At 42.8% G+C, this 19,039-nt stretch overlaps 4 long non-coding RNA genes across 7 annotated transcripts; all 4 read right to left on the bottom strand.

Moving 5' to 3' along the window:
- Nucleotides 1–6,498: 6,498 nt before the first annotated feature.
- Nucleotides 6,499–7,481, bottom strand: LOC124655318. Its single transcript, XR_006988632.1, has 3 exons — nucleotides 7,424–7,481; nucleotides 6,963–7,070; nucleotides 6,499–6,877 (listed from the first exon to the last, which is right to left on the bottom strand). It is a non-coding gene; the product is annotated as an uncharacterized LOC124655318 (long non-coding RNA).
- Nucleotides 7,482–7,496: 15 nt separating this feature from the next.
- LOC124655317 lies at nucleotides 7,497–12,085 on the bottom strand. Of its 3 annotated transcripts, none has more exons than XR_006988630.1 (8): nucleotides 12,011–12,085; nucleotides 11,273–11,566; nucleotides 11,015–11,104; nucleotides 10,473–10,611; nucleotides 9,653–9,730; nucleotides 8,927–9,055; nucleotides 8,638–8,836; nucleotides 7,497–7,569 (listed from the first exon to the last, which is right to left on the bottom strand). It is a non-coding gene; the product is annotated as an uncharacterized LOC124655317 (long non-coding RNA). The 3 variants fall into 3 exon arrangements; XR_006988629.1 differs by lacking the exon at nucleotides 7,497–7,569 and adding an exon at nucleotides 7,614–7,705; XR_006988631.1 differs by lacking the exon at nucleotides 7,497–7,569 and having other exon boundaries at nucleotides 8,607–8,836; nucleotides 8,927–9,127.
- A 1,115-nt stretch (nucleotides 12,086–13,200) lies between these two features.
- On the bottom strand, nucleotides 13,201–13,543 carry LOC124654308. The gene is made up of 2 exons (XR_006988294.1): nucleotides 13,437–13,543; nucleotides 13,201–13,358 (listed from the first exon to the last, which is right to left on the bottom strand). It is a non-coding gene; the product is annotated as an uncharacterized LOC124654308 (long non-coding RNA).
- Nucleotides 13,544–14,193: 650 nt separating this feature from the next.
- On the bottom strand, nucleotides 14,194–16,191 carry LOC124654306. 2 transcript variants are annotated; one of them, XR_006988293.1, is made up of 3 exons: nucleotides 15,825–16,191; nucleotides 15,206–15,347; nucleotides 14,194–14,671 (listed from the first exon to the last, which is right to left on the bottom strand). It is a non-coding gene; the product is annotated as an uncharacterized LOC124654306 (long non-coding RNA). The 2 variants fall into 2 exon arrangements; XR_006988292.1 differs by having other exon boundaries at nucleotides 15,206–15,354; nucleotides 15,825–16,189.
- Between the last annotated feature and the right edge of the window lie 2,848 nt (nucleotides 16,192–19,039).

Here is a 19,039-nt window from a genome sequence, read left to right as displayed (position 1 = left end):
TTCGAATCGATCAGTGGCGCCCGCCCATCCTGTCACATGCGTGCTCCGGCCAGATTCTGAGATGCATTTTGTTCCTCTGAAAAGTTTCAGTGCCAATTAGGAAGAGAAGAAAGAAACGTGGGTGCTGCAGCCTGCAGCGCCACTAGCTATCCACTGCACCTCTGGGTACGTAATTTCGGAGGAAATTGCAGCACATTGTACTTTCAGATCGCAATGATTGTTCCCTGAATATTAATTGTGGTATAGTGATGTGATCATCCAAAACTCTAGCAGCTCCACCAAGGCTGCACGGACCGGCATACGACTTCAGAGAGAAATCGTCAGTAAAGTAGACAGTTACTGGTAATTTTGAATTACATTCGTCGACGTACGTATGCAGCATCCAACGACACCCATATAGAGTGGAAAGCTAGCCCGATATGCAGCCTTTCGGTTCGCCACGATCGCGACGCACGTAGCTCATGCACGATCGACCCCAGCTACTAGATCATCTTGCCATGCATTATCGATTCCAATTCAATTCTGCTCTTCACCTTGTTCCAATTCTGAACGGAAAACATCCTAGTGCAACGGAGAAGAAGATGTTCCTCGCACGCCCTTCCAATCCCATCGACATCGATGCTTGGCGCTTAAGACAATTTTGGCGTCGGGCAGGGCAGGGAGCACGCCGGACCATGCAGCCATGCACACGCCGCCACCGGCCGCTCGATTGACGCGGACACGTTCTGGCTCTAGGACGTGTCATCCGTGGCCACACGTACGCTGCGCCCAGCTAGATTATACTGCCTAATCATTGTTTTCATGAAATGAACGTCATATCACTGCCCACAGCCTAGTCCTACACTTCCAGAAGGGTAAAATAAGGAGAATATGATCTTTGCTGCTATCCTAATAACTATCTGGATTACGAGGAATGACCAGGTATTCAATCGTTTTCAATGGTTTGGTATGCATGGGATGTGGAGGCAAGTGGCGTATAGATGTGCTTAGTGGAAGATCCTACTGAAGGAGGAAGAAAGAGGAAATCTGAATCTGCTGGAGCAAGTTGGAGATGTTAGCTCGGCTGTCGCCGCTGCTGTCGTGGCCGGAGCTTGACTGACCCCTCAGAAGAAGGCAACCTGGAGGTTTGCGACATAAACAGGACGAGGGGTTTTAGGCCGATGTTAATCATGACAGAAGACTTAGAAAGAACCCTGGAGGCCAATGATCTGATCTTGATTGGTCACGGAGCAAGTTTCAAAGTCTTGGAGCGTCCATGAAGCTTGAAATCCTAGGTACTGGTGCTGATGTTTGTATGCCTTTTCATCTAGCCCTTCGCTGTTCTTTAGAACCTCCTAGCTTTTTTTTTTTTTTGAAATATCAACATATATTAACCCGAGTCAGCAAGCCGTCTCATTAAAAATCTTCCAGTCCCCGAAGGTACCCTGGTAAGAAAAAGAGTGCGTCAGAAACTTGCTCCTCCAAATCATAGTATAGTTACATCATTCAGGAGGGCCGAGATAATAAAGCTAGGGGGTTCATCGACCCAATTACAAGAAGTTCTAGTGCTAAGACTATTTCTAGCAATCTCCCTCCTGCAATGAGAGAACTCCATATGTCCAATGCTTGCAACTTGCTCAAAAATATATATGGTCGTTGCCTCGTTCCAAATCCTTTCTTCGCTTGTGCAAAATTGGATAACTTCAATTGAATCCGACTCTATCTCAATTGAATTAAACCCCAGCCGGTTCACCATCCTGAGGCCATGCAAGACTGCCATTGCTTCAGCCATCATCGCCGAGCTCACATGTGATATAAACTTGGAGGTTGCCGCCACACAGTTTCCTTGGCTGTCGCGCAAAATTGCACCTGTTGCACCCGTGTGATCGCCATCCAAATAAGCCGCATCAACGTTTAATTTTAGGTTTCTGGCTAGAGGTCTTATCCATACATTCTTTGCCACAGAACTCACTCGAGATAACGATTTTCTTGCATTCACCGTAATAGCTCGAATAGAGTTGACACAATGCTGAATAGGGGGGATCTACTCCCCATGAGTTTGCCGACGCCGCAGCCACCAAATATACCAGCTTCCAATGGACACTAGGTCCGGGATCTTCAGCTCATCCAAGCCCGGAGCCGACGTCGTAGCTAGTCTGAAAATTTTCTCCAGGGCTTGAGGACCCGAGTTGCTAGCGGATATAGCCCTGTCAATCACATCTGTAATCCCAGTGCTTCCCATATTAAAGCTGAGCGATTACATTTAAAAACCATGTGGAGAACCTCCTAGCTTGTTGATCTGTAGTTAAAACCTAGTTTGTGTGTGGTATGTGAAAAATGTTTAGCCTGAGGTGCGAGGCATCTATCGGTCTGTAACAGAAACTGAATGTGCTTTGATGTCTGCGGTTTTAGTAAAATGAAGCCGGGGTTTGGAGCCCCGTTTTTCTAGGAAAAATAAGGAGAATGTAGAAAAAACAGGGATGGACGAGCAAGTCAAGCCACGCACTTCTACTCCGGTGCTCCCCCCTGGCAAATGTTAGACCGCATCAAAAATAAGGACGGTTGAGATCTTCTCATAACCCTTCGTAAGCAGTGTTATGATCGTAAAATTTAAAAATCTGATATGTACGTACGATCCTCTAGAGGTCTGTATGACCCGCGTTGTCTTGTACGTATAGTGTACTACTACGGTGACGTACGTGTACATAATAGGTAGAACATATAAAATGGTCGTGGACGTCTTCACATACGTCGCCGCACCAGTTTGTTCCCAAATCAGAACGAAAATATCTTATCTATACGTACAGACATGCATTGGATGGACATTGGTCAGCGGGCCTAAGTTTGGAAAATAAAAAAAAAGCCTCTCAATTTGTGTTAGGGGGAGCACCGGAGCAGGACTGCAAGCCACGCTCTGCAGACGAAACCTCCCCAAATCTATGTACAGGGCTGGCAGACGGACGGATCGATCGGATACAACAGGGCCGGAGCAACCGCAACTGGTGCAGTCGTTCTAGTAGATAAGCTAGCTCCTGCTCGGCCCGGAAATTATTGGCAGTACCGCTGTAGGTGACCAGCGTTTTCCCGGACCAAATCATGAGCTCTGCATCTGATGATCAAAACGGAAGATCTCGTTCTCGCTCGGGGAAGAAGGAATCATCGCGGTCGCACGGCCTTCCGCGGGACGGAATCCTCCAATGCCGTGTGCCCACCGTAGGCTCTCGATTGAGAAAATAGTAGACCGGTGATCTCGCCGTCAATGGTCAAGCCTCACGGGACGGCCAGAAACGGTTTTGCTTCGCGCATGTTTTGTTCGAGCAGCGTGGATAAACGTTCTGGTTTCTGAGTGAGGATCTCGTCCAGTTGGCTGGTAGCTCGTCGGCAGACGCTGCACTTTTGGTCCGTAGGGACGGCCGATCGTTCTTTTCCTGCTGGAACGGCCAAGAGAGAGAGAGAGAGTATCGTCCCCTCGCGAGACTAGCCGTACTGCTCTCTCTGAATTGACAAGCCGAGCTCGTGCAATAATTCTCCATCGCCGGTGCATTCCAGATCACCAGCTTCCATGGCCATGGATGGAGCGAGGACACCATCGAGCACTGTGGAGCATGAACACCCGATCGGCACTGCGGGACAAATTCAAAGTTTCACGCAAACTTTGTTGGACTGACAGCCACGGAAAGTTGGCGTGTGCACTGTCACCTGCATTTGTCCCACGAGAAAACAAGAATCGCTCGACTGACGGTGGTAGATCCAGCCACATTTTTTTTTTCTGAGATCTCCATCCACATGTTATTCCATTCTCCTTCCCCGTTCCGTCTCTCTTTTCCTTGCAGCGGATATTATTTCACGCCTTTTCATCTCGATCCTTTTTGGCTTCGCTTTGTCCATGTCTCGGCCGCTTTTGTTCCCTTCACGAATTTATTTATGGCCAGCCCTCGGCAGCCGAACGAACGTGGAACTCTCAAGGCATGGTCGTTATGTTAGAACGAAGATTCTAAACGGTTTTTCGTCCAGTTTTCCTTATAAATGGGTCAACTCTTTTCTCCTATATCAATGAAAGGCAAAGCTTTTGCCTCGTTTCAAAAAAAGAAGATTCTAAACGGCCTCCAAAAATAGCTTTTTACAACACATTATTCTGTCCTTTTACCTAGGATATGACACACTCCCTCTGTTCTCTTTTGGTCTACATCTTGAAATTTTTTACTTATATAATTTAACAGTACATTTATTAGTACGAACAAATCTATGATGGTAGAATACCTCCAAAACGAGAAAAAAAAAAGATTTGAACCAACTCAAAATGTGACATATAGGGTGTGTTTGGTTTTTGCCTACGCTGGCCCTGCCAACGCATTGGCAGGAATACAAGACAAGGGGGGCTCAATGTACATCACATAAGTTGGAGGGGGCTATATAGGTAAAATTTGCTAAGGCAAATCTATAAATTTTAAAGGGTTTTTTCAGGAAAAAAATAATCATAGGGGGGGCCATGGCCCCAGCCTGCCCCCCACTGGCTCCGTCCCTGCCAAATTGGCTAGCCAAAATATTGGCGCGGCTTTGCACCGCCCCCATCTTGCCAATTCGTGGGCGTAAAATCGTACTAGAAAGGTGAAGGCAGCCTGGGCACGCCAAATATTGGTCTTCAATCCAAATGGTTGCCAACAACTTGGTCAACGCCAATTATTTGGCTTGGTAGCGTGAGGCAAATTGGCAATCATCTTTTCTACCAGTAAGGGTCTCAACCATCATCTTTTCTAATTGAAGAAACATGTTCTCACAACCTTAACCAAAGATAATGGCTGAACTAATACAATCATAATTTTGGATCAATAAAATGCACAAAGCTAAAATAGAACCTAAAATCAAATTTATTGTATATCTTAATTGGTTTGGGCCGCATCACATAAGCTAAAGACCCATGTAGAAAATTGTTTAGAATCGGGTTTTGTTAAATTGAGAATTAGGTATTTCAGAGAGAAAGAGTTCGTTTTTGACAAGATTAGATCTAGTCCCCTTTTTTGTTCTAAATCTATTCTGCATAGTGTTCACTAAAACGAACATAATTTTCTCTACGAAGTCCAATTTTGACCTATAATCACTCAAATGTTCAGAAAAACATTTGCATCTGATATTGGAAGTTAAAAATCAAGGTAAGGTGCGGCTGCCCTTCCTTACCTTACTGGGAGCTCCGCCCTGTCAACGCCTCCCGCGTCAAGTCCTCCCGCTCTGGCACCGCTGTTGCCCTACCCCTATCCGTTGTCTTTGCCGGAGTTCATTGACTTGGACGCAGAGATGCAAAACCCTATTCCATCCTTTCGGTTCACCGCATGGATGACGCCTATATATGATAAGAGTATCTTTGGACACCGGCAGACACGTGCTTAAGATAGTCCGTAGGCTGCTCTGGTAGAGCCGCAATTAGTGAGCTCTCTTTCATGGCGATCGCACGCAACGATAGGATTTTGCAATCGATTTACAACCGGGGCATGAGAGAACGGAAATAGTACCCCTTACGTCTAAATATAAGTGTCCCGGTTTATTCTAGATATGGATGTATCTACAGCTAAAATGTGTCTAGATACCTCCATACCTAGATAAAACTAAGACGCTAATTTTTTTACACATAAGACACAAAGTGCCCCACCTTTAAATTCAATTGCAGATCATGCTTGCACCGAGAAATTCAATTGGAATTACTCAAAGCATGTCCCTTCGGGGACATCCACCCAAACCATCGTATCACCAGAGTCCGGGCTACCATTTCCCTTACCTTCTTTGACTTCTTTCACTTCTGAACAGATAACTGTTTAGCTAGGGATCTCAATGCAACTTTGTACCTGCCGTTTGACTAATACAGCTTCCAGGTCCTTTGGGGCCTTACCCGTTCAAAAAAAAAAAGATAACAAGTGCACACTCTAAACAATTGCTTAGGTTTTGTCACGGTCAAACTTTACAAAGTTTGACAATAAATATAGTAAGAAAAGATATCAACATTTATAATACCAGATACATATAATACCAAAAATATATACTTCATGGCGATTCTATAATATAAAAGATCTTACATTGTTGATGATGATACTTTCTCGTAAATATTTGGTCAAAATTTTACGAAACTAACCTTGACTAAATTCACGAACGTGAGGTAATTGTGAATGGAGGGAGTACAAAAAAAATAACATGGATGCGCGCCGTTCCAATCCCATGGATACTTGGCGTTTAAGAGAACTAGATTTAGATGTGCGCCTTGGCGCACGATCCCGTGAAATTCATGTCGATGTACACTTTATATACCATTGCTAAAAAAATAGGTGGAAACTGAGAATCCATTTCTTCGGTTTTAGAAAACAAAAATCGATAGGATAATCTTAGGATAAAGCAAACAAAATTACAAATGAAGTAGAAACATTTATATACAAACAGGGAAACAAAAGGAATATATTATAGTAGCAAACACGCAATGACTATGTCAAGAATAACATAAGCAAGGAAGGAACAACAAAAGTAAGTCGGACCATCTATAAAGAGAATAATTTTGATGTTGGTAAAATTGAGTTAATGAAATCCACAAGAGCAATGACATTAGGATCCTTCACCCATGTTTGATCTGGAAATTCCATCTACTTTAGTGAATGTATATCTGAAATACTAACCATGCTCACTCTTATCCAAAAATAGAGATAAACATATTTTTTCCGCTGCAGTAAGTCCCACCTTTTATCACTTCGGCTACTCTTCCCAGCCGACTTTTTGCAACTTCCCATAATTACTCTCAAGAATGATCCTGACTTGAAGATGGCATATTGGCTCAGTCTTTACAAAAGAAGACCAAAAAATGTAGGCAGATTAGAATCTTGATAGATGACTTGCGCAATCTCCATTTATCAGTGCAAGTAACCTGGAATAACTATTTTAGTCTCAGGATAAACACCACAAAATGCAAGTAGATCAGAATGTTGATTAAAAGTAAGATGAACCTTGACCTGGTTTATAAGAAACAAATAGTTGGAACAACTCATCTAGGGCTTAGGTTGTCGGAGTGAGGGATCACACATGTTGCCTCTTCTCACAGTCTATGTATCCGCTGATGCCTACCGATAGATAATTGTATGCTTAATATCAACTAATTATAAGAAACTGATGTAAAATTAGTGCACCCACTCCTGGGTGAAATAAGTTCTTAATATCAAAATGATCTAAAAAAAATTACACATGTCCATGTGTGTACATGCAAACTTTAGTGAAGATAACTTTTCTATCATATACTAAAAAATATTTATGTTTCCAAAATTGCAGTTTCGGGGCACCCATCTTTATTTTTACTTTTACCATTTATCCAGAAATGTGCTCCCTAGAGTAACTATCGGGTTTGCAAGGGCCCTGATTGGTTTGGTATCTAATGAGAGACTGCAGTATATTGTTATTGATATACTGGATCATTTACCTTGCGGAAGCTGTGAAGTGGCATCTCATAGTTCTCAGTGCTCTGATCCTCATGTATCGGCTAAGACGGAAAATGGAAATTTACCTCGGCCCGCAAAGTCTTCTACATTCAATTCAATTCATAGCCTTTTGCTGCAGCTGCGTTCTCTTCTCGATAACAAATTTAGAGGTCGATCGGACGGTAATCGGGAGGATCAAATTCTTGGCCATCTAATTGAGGTACTCTCAAAGAGCTATTGGCTTGGTTGCCGTAAATTATGCAGATGCCCTGTTGTAAGTACTCCTAGATCCAAACATTAGCTGTGACTCGGAAACATATATGCAAGAATGTACATGAAGATAACAAGAATACGAGATACTTGCAAGTATATATGCAAGAATTTACTTAAATAACCCATGTATCCTTATTTCCCTAGAATTACTTGTAGGACACGTGACATTTTGAGAATCTGAAAATGGTCAAACAATTTTATCTCTTAATCCTAGTGAGCATGGATATATTTTAGGACAAATAAAACAATCAATAGAAGATAATTGGCCGTGACAAGTCAAAGATCTGTACATACAATGCATCGAACCATATAAGTAAACGACTATGATTGGACTTGCTCTCTAGTATAATCTTTAATCCTAATAAAGCTTTTAAAACACAGGGGTTCAGCAATTTAGTATGACAACATGTCATTAAGAAATCATCAATGGTGCTAACAAAAGCATCATTTGATGTTGTTGGATACGTACTGAAATCTGAACTAATTTAATGAGCTAGCCTGGCCTGTTTTATGTTCCCCTATACTCTCCACGTACCATGGGTCCATTTTCTATCTTTATCTGGCCAGCTAGCAATCTTCACTTGAGCATGTTGAAAAATTAATTTCAAAGAACCGATGATCAATGGGCAAGATAGAAAGTTCAATGACCTGGTTGTAGTAATGTTATCCCCACTGCCACAACCACAGATCAATGACAACCCTCAGCATAAACAACCGCCGGCTCAAAAAAAGCTTGTCAATAAAAAAGGGGAGAACTAAAAATTCAATGTAGCAGTGTAACTCATATATTATTAAACGGAGAATGTATTACATCAGTAGTAGACATTTTACTTATCATATTAAGTATCACATGATCTTTCTAGTTCTTTTTTGAAAAAAAAACTCTTTTATATCATACATGAACTGGGATGGATCAACTGGTTTTACAGATACAATGGCTCACCTCGGATCCACGCGGTGAAAAAGATGGCTGGGATCTGCTGGGAGCTCAATCAGAGGGCCATCATGTGCTGAGATCGTCCATCATGTGCTGATTATATATCAACCTTGAGCTTGCATCTGTACAAAAGCGCACACTTTGGACAGCAGCGCACATTCCATGAAAGAGCATAAACTTTTCGTGCCCACACACAAAGCAAGTCCTGAGAAACGTGAAAGGTATTAGTCGACTGGATGCATAACGCACGGAAAAGAAATGCATAGCATTGTTACCTATTAATAAAAGTACCTACATATATGTTGTTTGGAGATCATAAAGCAATTCCTGGTACATTTTGTTCCTTGTTTCTGTACTTGGTTCCCGTTTTCATCAAGTGAAAGCACTTTTAATAGCCTCCTGGAGGTCACCCCTTGACACAGCTCTAAGGGGTAAACCGTCAGTCAGTCAGTCTAGGAGAGGATAGCGATGGTGTCTTTAATTTCTAATGTAGGCACTATCAAAGAGGTAGCAGAAGATCAGAAGTGGGTGCTAGCAAAGCACCATGTAGAAGACCAGCAAACAAAAACTTACAAATAAATACATAGAATTTCAATACGGTAATAGAAAGCCCCCCTGATAAATAAACCGCTGGATATATTATCCGTAATCAATAAGTAGTACACATAGCATTTCATACATAATAATTCACAAAACTATTAATCATACTTTACAGGAATGCCACAATCATATGTAAGATACTGGTATATTGCGCAATTTTTAGCTCGCTACAATATAGGCCCAAAAAAATCATACAGATATACAAACAGAAATGAGTATTTGGTTAGAATAGGACAATACTCACCATTCTTCGATTGTAAATCTGAGCACAAAATATGAGCTTAAACACATTTTCTAGTAAGGTCCAAAGACAAACAGCAAGCTAATCATTTGGCATAACTGAAAAAAATGAAGGTCCAAACATGCATTCTAGGAAGGGAGGAGATGATCCTGGAGACGAAGGAATAAAAAAAGAACTCACCTAGAGCTTAGGAACTTCGATGTGGCCATGCTCGCAATACCACCTAGAGGCTAGAGCAGCGGATCTTTGTCGCCAAGCCTGAAACAAATGTCATTTCAGATTTACATAGATATCTTATTCATGGTTTTAGATATTAGATATCATGGCACAAATAACATATCGATCAGGGTGTATGAAAGAATTAACATCACCCAATGAACATGATTTCCTTGGGCAAAGAAATATTCTATAACAGCAAAGCTTGATTAGTTAATTTAACTCTTTTCCCAGAAAAAAGCAAACCTACAAACTACAGCTCAAAACAAAGAGGAAAAGATTCCAAACAGAGAATATAGAAGAAAATTATGTCCTGGGCATCCGAAATCACAAAAACTCTACTGCTGCCCCGGCCCGGCCCGGCCCGGCGACACGCAGATAGGGGAGACAGCCTCAAAACATAGCAGTGGCAATGAACTATAAGCACTAAGAACTGAACACAACCAATAAGATTACTGATACAAATATGGATATATCCTAAACTGGCATGCACGACAACTTCAAACCCATTGGTTTAGTTTTGTTGGATCAGAATGAGTAGCAAATTGATATAGTAATAAACTTGCAAGATTAAGAGAAAATTTTCATATCAAATAGCAGAAGAAAACATAGTTTCACATCCATACAGTAAGCACAAATTAATACGGAAATATTTGTTTTATGCGCCGGAGTTAAGCCTGGAATGGCCGACTAAATAAACAAACGGAATGATGTAAAGTAATAAAATAGAACAAATGAGTATGGACTAACCAGAAACAAGCTGGAACAGGGTACAGTATCATACCATTATTTTTACTCTGAATATGTTTATGATAAGATAACATATCAGTTAAAAACATCTTTTAGTTGTCTCTTCTGATTGAATATCTCCATAATTCTTGCCCTAATTTTATAAATCTTGAACACTCCACCATATACGTAACCTGATATGCAAATAAATATAAGATGCATCAACATAAGCCATGTAGTGCATATTCTCAAAACTGAAGTAGAGTGCTAGTTCTTGAAGTGGTACGATCAGTGGTTGCAAAAAAAAAAAGCAGTCATATCCCAGAATTAGAAGAAAGTTGAGGAAACTTCTTCAAATACAAAAATGGTACATAAAAGATACAGCAAAGGAAGAGTTTAAGATTAAATTAAAAAATAGATATAGGATCTGATTAGAGTATTTCTCTAGCAAACATGTCAGCGAGCTAACACCTCATACAAAAAAGCGAAAGTCCAGCTAATAAGGAATACTCTATCTTATGCTAAAAAATATGTACCTAAAAAGTAGAACATATGATCTGCTTATTAACCTATGTACAGAAAGAATGCACATATTACCTATTTAATAACGGGGAGTTAGTTAGTCAATATGTACAGGAATACGATATTTGCGCTACAACAACTGCAATGTACAAGTGGCCCAAGAACCTGCAAAATGAATGGAAATCATCAGTTCATCAAATAAATCAAATTCCTCATACCATTGAAAAATTGCAGATTGCTCTCTTAATAGTCCATGAAAGGTTCAACTCACATCTAGATTGCATGTATGAATTGAATGCAAAAATGAAGAAAAGGGATGGGGGACAAAACGACCTGGACACAAGCCTCGTCGTCGCCTCCCTGCAACACCATGGCCAACCATGGTGGCGATTCACAGCCGCGGTCGCGGCTGGCTGTTGAGTTGAGCCAACCAGAGACGACGACAAGAGTTGTCAAAGTGGCGACCACAATCCTCCTCCTGAGCCCCTGATGGGAGGTATTGAGCAACTGTTGGGCAGTGACAGCGGCACATCTGAGGGCCCCTAACACTGCAGCTCCATTTGCAGCCCGCACTCCTCCCTATCCTTCTTCGTAGAAAGACGGCGACGATTCAATCGTCCTTGTGCCCTGTCAAGAGATGGAGAAAGAGAGAATTAGGGACATGATTAAGAGATCGAGACAACGGAGAGCCAAACTAAGAGATGGAGGGCTGCAACTATACAAAAAATGTCCCGTTCAAGCCAGGCGCCGGTTCATCTGGCCACCAAATGTTCTGCCCGGCACATCGCGGTGCACAACGGCAGGCTCAATTGTGGCTTAGATTAGATACAAAATATTACATTGCAAGAAAACATAGAAATTTGTAGCTATAAATAAGATGGATAAAATTTATCAACTCTCTGTCAAGTTCATCACTAATCAGGTTTGATTAATTAGGAATAGCTGCCATCTCACTGGACATTTGTATGAGAAACTAAAAAACGTGATGTAGGCATATATACATAGGATCTGCACTAGCATACATGATTTGGGGATTAGAAAAACAGAGAGGAGAAAGAAGATCTTGGGCACCTGTGTTCCGTATGAGTTTGGACGTGGCAGTCCTTTGCCGCTACAGGCCCGACCGCGCCCGTCGCCGGGTCCGTGAGGCGGCCGGCGCTGCCACCAGGTGGCCGTCTTCAACTACCACCCCGACGGCTCCCTGCAGGTGGTTGCTGCTCCATGTCGTGCTCCACTTCCTTGCCATCCAGGTTACCAAAAACCAGAAATCCTAGCGCTTGTTCCTCCGGCTGGCTTGGACGAGCAGCGTGCCGCACGGCAGAAGGTGGGAGAGAGGAGAAGAACTAGTGGGGAGGGGAGGGGCGGGATGGGAGGGGAGGAGGAGGGGGAGGAGAGGAAGGAGACGAAGGGGATTGGGGAGGGAGGATGGGTCCAGAGGGGATTGGGGGAGCGAAGCGTGCGGGGGATTGGGCAGCGTGCGAGAGATCGGGCCGGGATGGGCTTTTCGCGACGCATGGATAAAAAGTGGGTCTGTGGGAGGGCCTCAGCGCCCTGGACGGAACGGTCGGCCGAGATCGCGCCACGTCAGCTCGATCGGACGGCCCAAAATCCAAACGCCTGTGAGAGCTCCATGGGGGTGCAGCAATCATACCGTGAGATTTTGGCGCCGGGCGGGCGGGGAGCGCGGCATGGACCATGCATGCAGCATGCACGCCGCCACTGGCCGGTCGGTCGATGCAGCCACTCGATTCGCGGCGCCGTCTTTGTCACCGGCAGGTACCTAGGCTAGGTTGGGCCATCAAAGCTTGGATCTAGCCATCCAGGTCGTGTAGTGTAGTCCGTGGCCGTACGTACACGCACTGTTCAATCATTGCCATCACCAAGATGGCAAGATCACCATCTCACATACACAGCCTAGTCATACACTGCACTCCTACGACTACGAGTCCTACGACCAGAAGAGCAAAGTAAACAAAATCTCTATCTCTACTATATAAAAAGGAGGAACTGGTTCTGTTTCCTCCGGTCAAAGGTTTCGTCCTACATATTTTCATTTGACCATTTTACCCTTCCACCACACCATCAAACAATGCATCAGCGCACCATAAATGTTGTCCACCATCACCATCGGGCAACAAGAATTACAGGAGATTCCATCACCGTGCCATAAATGTTGTCCACCATCACCGACCATAATTCGTGGGATTACATTCCATCACTGCACCATACTTTCAGGGTACCATCAGGCAACAAGAATCACATGAAACAAGAATTACAGGGATTACATTCCATCACCGCACCATACTTCAGGGCATCATCACCGTCCATAATTCGAGGGCATCAGAAAGGAAATAAAATTACATCAAATATAAATTCTAGAAATCTAGAGATTTCGCACCCACATGTGATCAGAAATCTCCTGGAAATAAAAGTCTCAGATCAGAGAATCCCTTGAAGCATGGCTGGGCGATTAATGGTGCAAGCATATAAAGGGTACCTGAAAGCATTCAAGGGCATCATCGAGAGATCTACTGAAGGTGATGAATCCTTGATGCCATTCACATGTCAGCGCAAGGACATGGCACTGATACGTAATTCAGATCACCATTGCTATTCTGCAGTCGTTGAGCAAGCTGATTGATTCATGTGGATTTCAGGTTTGGCTGCAACTGGAAGAAGATAGAGGAGCACATCCGCACAAAGACTACGGTACAAGTAATTCCGAATTCAGACTCGATCATATCAAAAGCTGCAATTCAGATCACCATTGCTTTATGAAAGTTTACTATATGTGCATACCTGAATGTTTGAAGTATTTGCATGAAAAAATGGATTGGCGGCAAAGATGCTAAATAGGGAGTGCTAGATGATGTGTGGTGTGTGTCTGGTGATTTTAGTACTAGACGACTATATGTTTGATAACGCATCTTTTTCTTTCCCCTAATTATCATATCTACAATGTATCTATCTAGATGAACCAATCAAAAAGATAAATTCTGATTTTTAAGGAGATTTTCTTGGTTCTTTTCATGAACACACATTTGAAGTTCTTTCTCATGGTTAAGTCATAATCAGTAATACTACAGTTCAACCAATGCTTTCCCGCGGATGGTAGAGCATTGAAATTCTAATGGTTTACTAAACATTGCATAAGAGTACATTGATGATATTAGATCTGGCCGTGTCTTTGGACCTGTAAAAGCTGGTAGTACCTTCTGCCATCCAATATATGTGACTATAGTCTTAGTCTGGTATTAGTACATAATGAATGTTAGTATCCTCAACACACGAGCAAGCACAACTTTGTACACAAAGAGATATATCGACAATTCTATTGTAAGTTAAAATTTGTGGTGCTACATGATGCCTATTCAGGAAGGTTGCATCGATAATTTTATTTCCCTCATGAATTCATGATTACCAAATAGTATGCTGGTTCAGGAATGCTTGTGGTTATGTGGCATCAATCCCTTGAAAAGTGCAGTTTGCTTTGGTTCTTCATTCTAATCAAAATCGTGGAATTTACTTTGATGGTAAATTGACAATTTATCTATGGTGCTTTGGTTGTCTCCCCACTTGTTAGGAGACTTGTTGTTTCATGCTTTGAGATCTAACCTGTTTTAATACCTTGTGTGTGATCAGGGAGTATTTCTCATCAGGTTTACAGCCTCTGTTGGGATTATCAGATTTAGTGAAGGTACGTAATCCCACTTGTTAAAATAGCCTTTGAATCTGCAGTAATGAACAACCAAGCGATGAGCACCGTTAAGCGTCAGAAAATTCAATGACAAATCAAAACTGATCAGTTTGCATCTAGGGGAGAAAGTAGATACCAGTTCACCCATCATGCATAGGACAAATGAACTTCCAGGGTTGAATATAAGAGCGGATTATAAACATACCTACTTTCATAGAGTACTCAACATTTGCTTTCGTTAAATTCTGAAAGCTACAATTGGTTTATTGGCATTGGTTACTGACATATCAAAGCACTGGTTTATTCTTTTGGGGCTACAACACACAAATTCAGTCTATGAGGGAACGGGTACATGAAGATTATTATGTATCCCAAGAATTCCAGATTTTTGTTATGTATCCGTTGTAATGGGTGTTGTGCTCTAATTTATTGATACCAAATATTTTAAGGAAATTAAAACGGTTCTTTTTATTATTTTGCACTTCTCAGCTTCGCTATTTGGTTATTCAAGGTGAATCTATGTGTGAATAAAAGGAAGTAGGTTTACACATTTAGTTATGGATATATACCTGCCTGGAGCTCTGAATTCAACATGTCTCGGATGTGTGAGATTTGCGTGTGGACTTTGAACCATCAATCTTAGATGAGATAAATCCTGTTACTCCAGCCCAAGGAAAATGATGGTATCTGTATTTGTATGTACGTCTTGAACTGGTCTCTGGTACAAAAATCAGATAACCAATGAATACATATAGTATAGATAACTTTGCAGCATCATCAATTATCTTAAAGGCATCAAAAAAAGAACTAATGAATTTATGTTTATGCTTTTGTTCATGCTTTCGGATGAAGAACTTATGCTATGCTTTGAGCTTTCGTTCATGCTTTTGGAATAGTAGAGAGTAACTTGTTTATAGATAGTAGAGATATTGGTTGTCTCCCTTCTAAATTGGTTGGAAAGTAGATGCCTGAGTATGACCATTTTTTGTCCATGCTTTCAGATGGAAATAAAGATACCTTTCAGGGAATTATGAGTAGTCTGACAGATCATATTAACTGTTGCATATCCTGCATCTCTGTATTGGATCTGAACATGATATTTCTAAGCATAATCTAGGATTTCCACTCAAACATATGTGAAATAAACTAACGGGAAAAAAAATTGAGACCAAAGGGCTCTGCACTCACCGGACAAGTACGCTGGTTCAAACTTCCCATGTGATCTCAAAGCTCATCAGTAGTTCTGTTCTTGATATATTCCATCACCTGCAGGTTTTGCCCCTCCCTTCTTCTCAGCTTAACCAGCTCTGAACGCACAATCAGCAACCACAAATCCCCTCGGATCCACGAGCCCCTGCCTAGCCACCTTCTAGACGACAATGAGGAGAGGATTCAATCCTGAGATGGTGCCGGAGCGCGGAGATGAACTCCTCCACCCAACGTCCCAATTCCAGCTCCTCGGCCACATCGTCGGCCGCTTCCTCTGTGTGCTCGCAGCCATCATCACGCCGCCGTTTACCACCGGCGTCATGCAGCAGTTAGCAGCAACGCCTGCCGGTCCCATGCCCTCCTCACGCCAGGCGGAGGGCCGACCGCCGATGCCATGCGAGGAACTGGCGATGGGGCGAGCCCGTGGGAGCCAGGGAGATCAGGCGGCGTGGCACACCATAGAGGCCTAGAAGGCGGTCAGATCGAGCTGGGAGAGAAGTGGGCGGGGGCGACATCAGGAGCTGGGGCGACTACATTGGGAAGAACAGAAATGGGAGACGGGGAAGTGAGGGGGAGTGGCTCTTGTCCCCGTGAGGGGATGTTGTACTTTTTTCCTTTTACAGGTGAGACCTCGAGAGAGGACTTGTAGCCTTCTTTTAGATGCACATTTTAGCAAATTTGGGGCGTACCAAAAATGAATTCATAAGTAATGCGTCTATCGAGTCAAATTTCGAGTTTATTCATCGGTAAAGATATTTATTTATTTTTTCAATTTTTTAATAGATGATTATGGAGACAATAGGGTTCGATAGAGCAACAGTTGAGGTGAATAAAAATCACCTGGCCTAACATAATCAAACGAGGGGTGTGTGTCCAGCATTGTTGCCTTCTTTTTATGCATGTTTCATAATTTCTTAACCGATATGTAGTTTGTTTTCATAGGTCATGAACGAGACAGAAATAGATATTCTTGATGCGTCGAAAGAAAACACTAACCCAAACACCAACGCGATGTTGTTAGAAGATACCGAAAATTTGTCAAAAAATTAAAAACAGATGTAGCAATGCACGGGTACCTATTACTCTCCTCTCTCCTCCCTTATCAACCTTCAACAGCAGCGTCGGTACCACCAATACTCATCGTCAAGCATGGATGAGAGGTGCGCCCCCAAATCCATCTACGCCGCCCCCTCGAATTCGTTCGTCAGCGCCGCTCACCTAAAAAATTTAGCATCCGCACCACCAGCCTGCCAATGGAGTTTTTTTACCACAACCATTATTGAAGATTTACTAAACCCTTTTTGTATGTTTGACACAGAAGGCTACCATCCAGGATTGTCTTCGGATATTTATGAATATCAAAGTGTTGTTTGGACTAATCAGAAAAGAAGTATTCCTTCAATTATACATGTGTTTGCAGCACCCACATTTTGTGAGACAATAATACATCCAAAAGTAGAGGTTGTTGAGTTGTCTGATGGCCCAGAACACATGTGTGGGACTTACCGCAAAAGAGTAACAAGAAGACCTAGAACTTGAAGCCACGATGATGCACAACAATGCTATCTTGTTATTACGCTTTGTATTATCATATTGTAGTACATTATAATATCCCCTGATTTGATTTAAATTTTCACCGAGTTCCTAATTACATATCTGCATTGAGAAATTAAATTTGAGGACCCGTGACAAGGCACAGGCATTTGTACTAGTATAGAAAAACCAGGAATTAATGGACGAACAAGTCAAGCAAGCAAGCCCGGCAGACGAAACCTCCCCAATCTAATATAGTATCTAGTATCAGGCTGGCAGAGGGATGGATTGATCGGATGCAACCACACGACGTACGGGACCAACTGCGGTTTCTAGATAAGCTCTTGCGAATTATTGGCAGGAGTAGGTGAGGAGCGTTTCCTCTGCATCTGATCTGATGATCATGGGCGAAGATATATCATCGGGAGGAAGAAAAATGGGGGCAAAAGGAGGCGTGGAGAGTGGACTTGACTATGCATTGCGCCGGAGGAACTTTGGGTTCTCCTCGTTCTGGGAAAAAGGCGCGGGGAGGAATCGTCGCGGCCTTTCGCGGGGAAAAAGCCGACGCAGCGAGGAATCCTACGTCGGTTTTGCTATGTCTCAGTCAACTGAGATTTTCTTAAGTCTAAGTCACTTACAAAAATATGTTTTGAGTTGCACTTTTCTGATATCTGACAGAAATGTGCAACTGAACCGAATTGCACTTTTTTTTTGAACTGTATTTGCACTTTTCTAAGTTGACTGAGACTTAAGAAAAAATCTCAGTCAACTAAGACATAGGCACACCCATCCTACGCTGCCGTGTGCGTAGCGGTCTAGGCTCTGGATGTAGAAGGGTAGACCAATGAACTCACCAAGGAGGGCCTGCAAACGGTTTTGCTTCGCGCGCGTCTGGTTCGAACGCCGATGAAGCTGCGTGATGAGCATTCTCTCGCTCAGTTGGCTAGTAACTCGTGGACCCATGTTCCACTTTTCATAGTATGTACTATTATAACTGTAAGTAGGGACGGACAGAGGCATGGGGACGGATCTTAAGAGCAATTTAGCCAGCTGCTAGCTATAAGCCAAGTGCCATGTCATCTATAGCTAACTTAGAGCCAACATATACAATAGTGAGCTGTAAAAGTGTAGTACTTTTACAATACATGGCCCACCTTTTAGTCTCACATAGTGCCTAAGAGCACGTGCTAGAGCTGGCTACAAGATAAGAGCCCACTCCTCTTCTCTCTCCTAATCTCTCTTCCAACTAAGCAAATTTATAATATTTTATCTCTTATAGCCAGCTGTCTGTACCTTATTGTACTTGCTCTAACACCAGTCGCTCGTTTTATGCTAGCTTATTGGGGCTCTTTGGATTATGGCCAGCCGTTGCCATACCAAAATTTTGGTCACTACTCTAGTATCCCTCGGCTAATCCTTCGGCAATATTTTGGCGTGTCCTTGATTTGGCGTAGCGGGCATGGGCACAAACCAAACAGCCTCATCTTTCCTCTCGCGAGATTGTCCGTACTCTTTTGTGTGAACTGACAAGGCGAGCTCGTGCAGTTCTCCATCGCCTACGCTTTCCAGATCACTGGCCTTTATCTCCATGGATGGGGCCCGGACGGGCACTGTCGACCATGATCCACGATCTGTACCGCCTTAGAGCATCTCCACCGGCG

This window comes from Lolium rigidum, chromosome 5 (genome assembly GCF_022539505.1).
Source record: "Lolium rigidum isolate FL_2022 chromosome 5, APGP_CSIRO_Lrig_0.1, whole genome shotgun sequence".
NCBI classification, from domain to species: Eukaryota; Viridiplantae; Streptophyta; class Magnoliopsida; order Poales; family Poaceae; genus Lolium; species Lolium rigidum.
The sequence above is the reverse complement of the archived record's forward strand: the minus strand, read 5'-3'. Positions and strand labels throughout refer to the sequence as shown.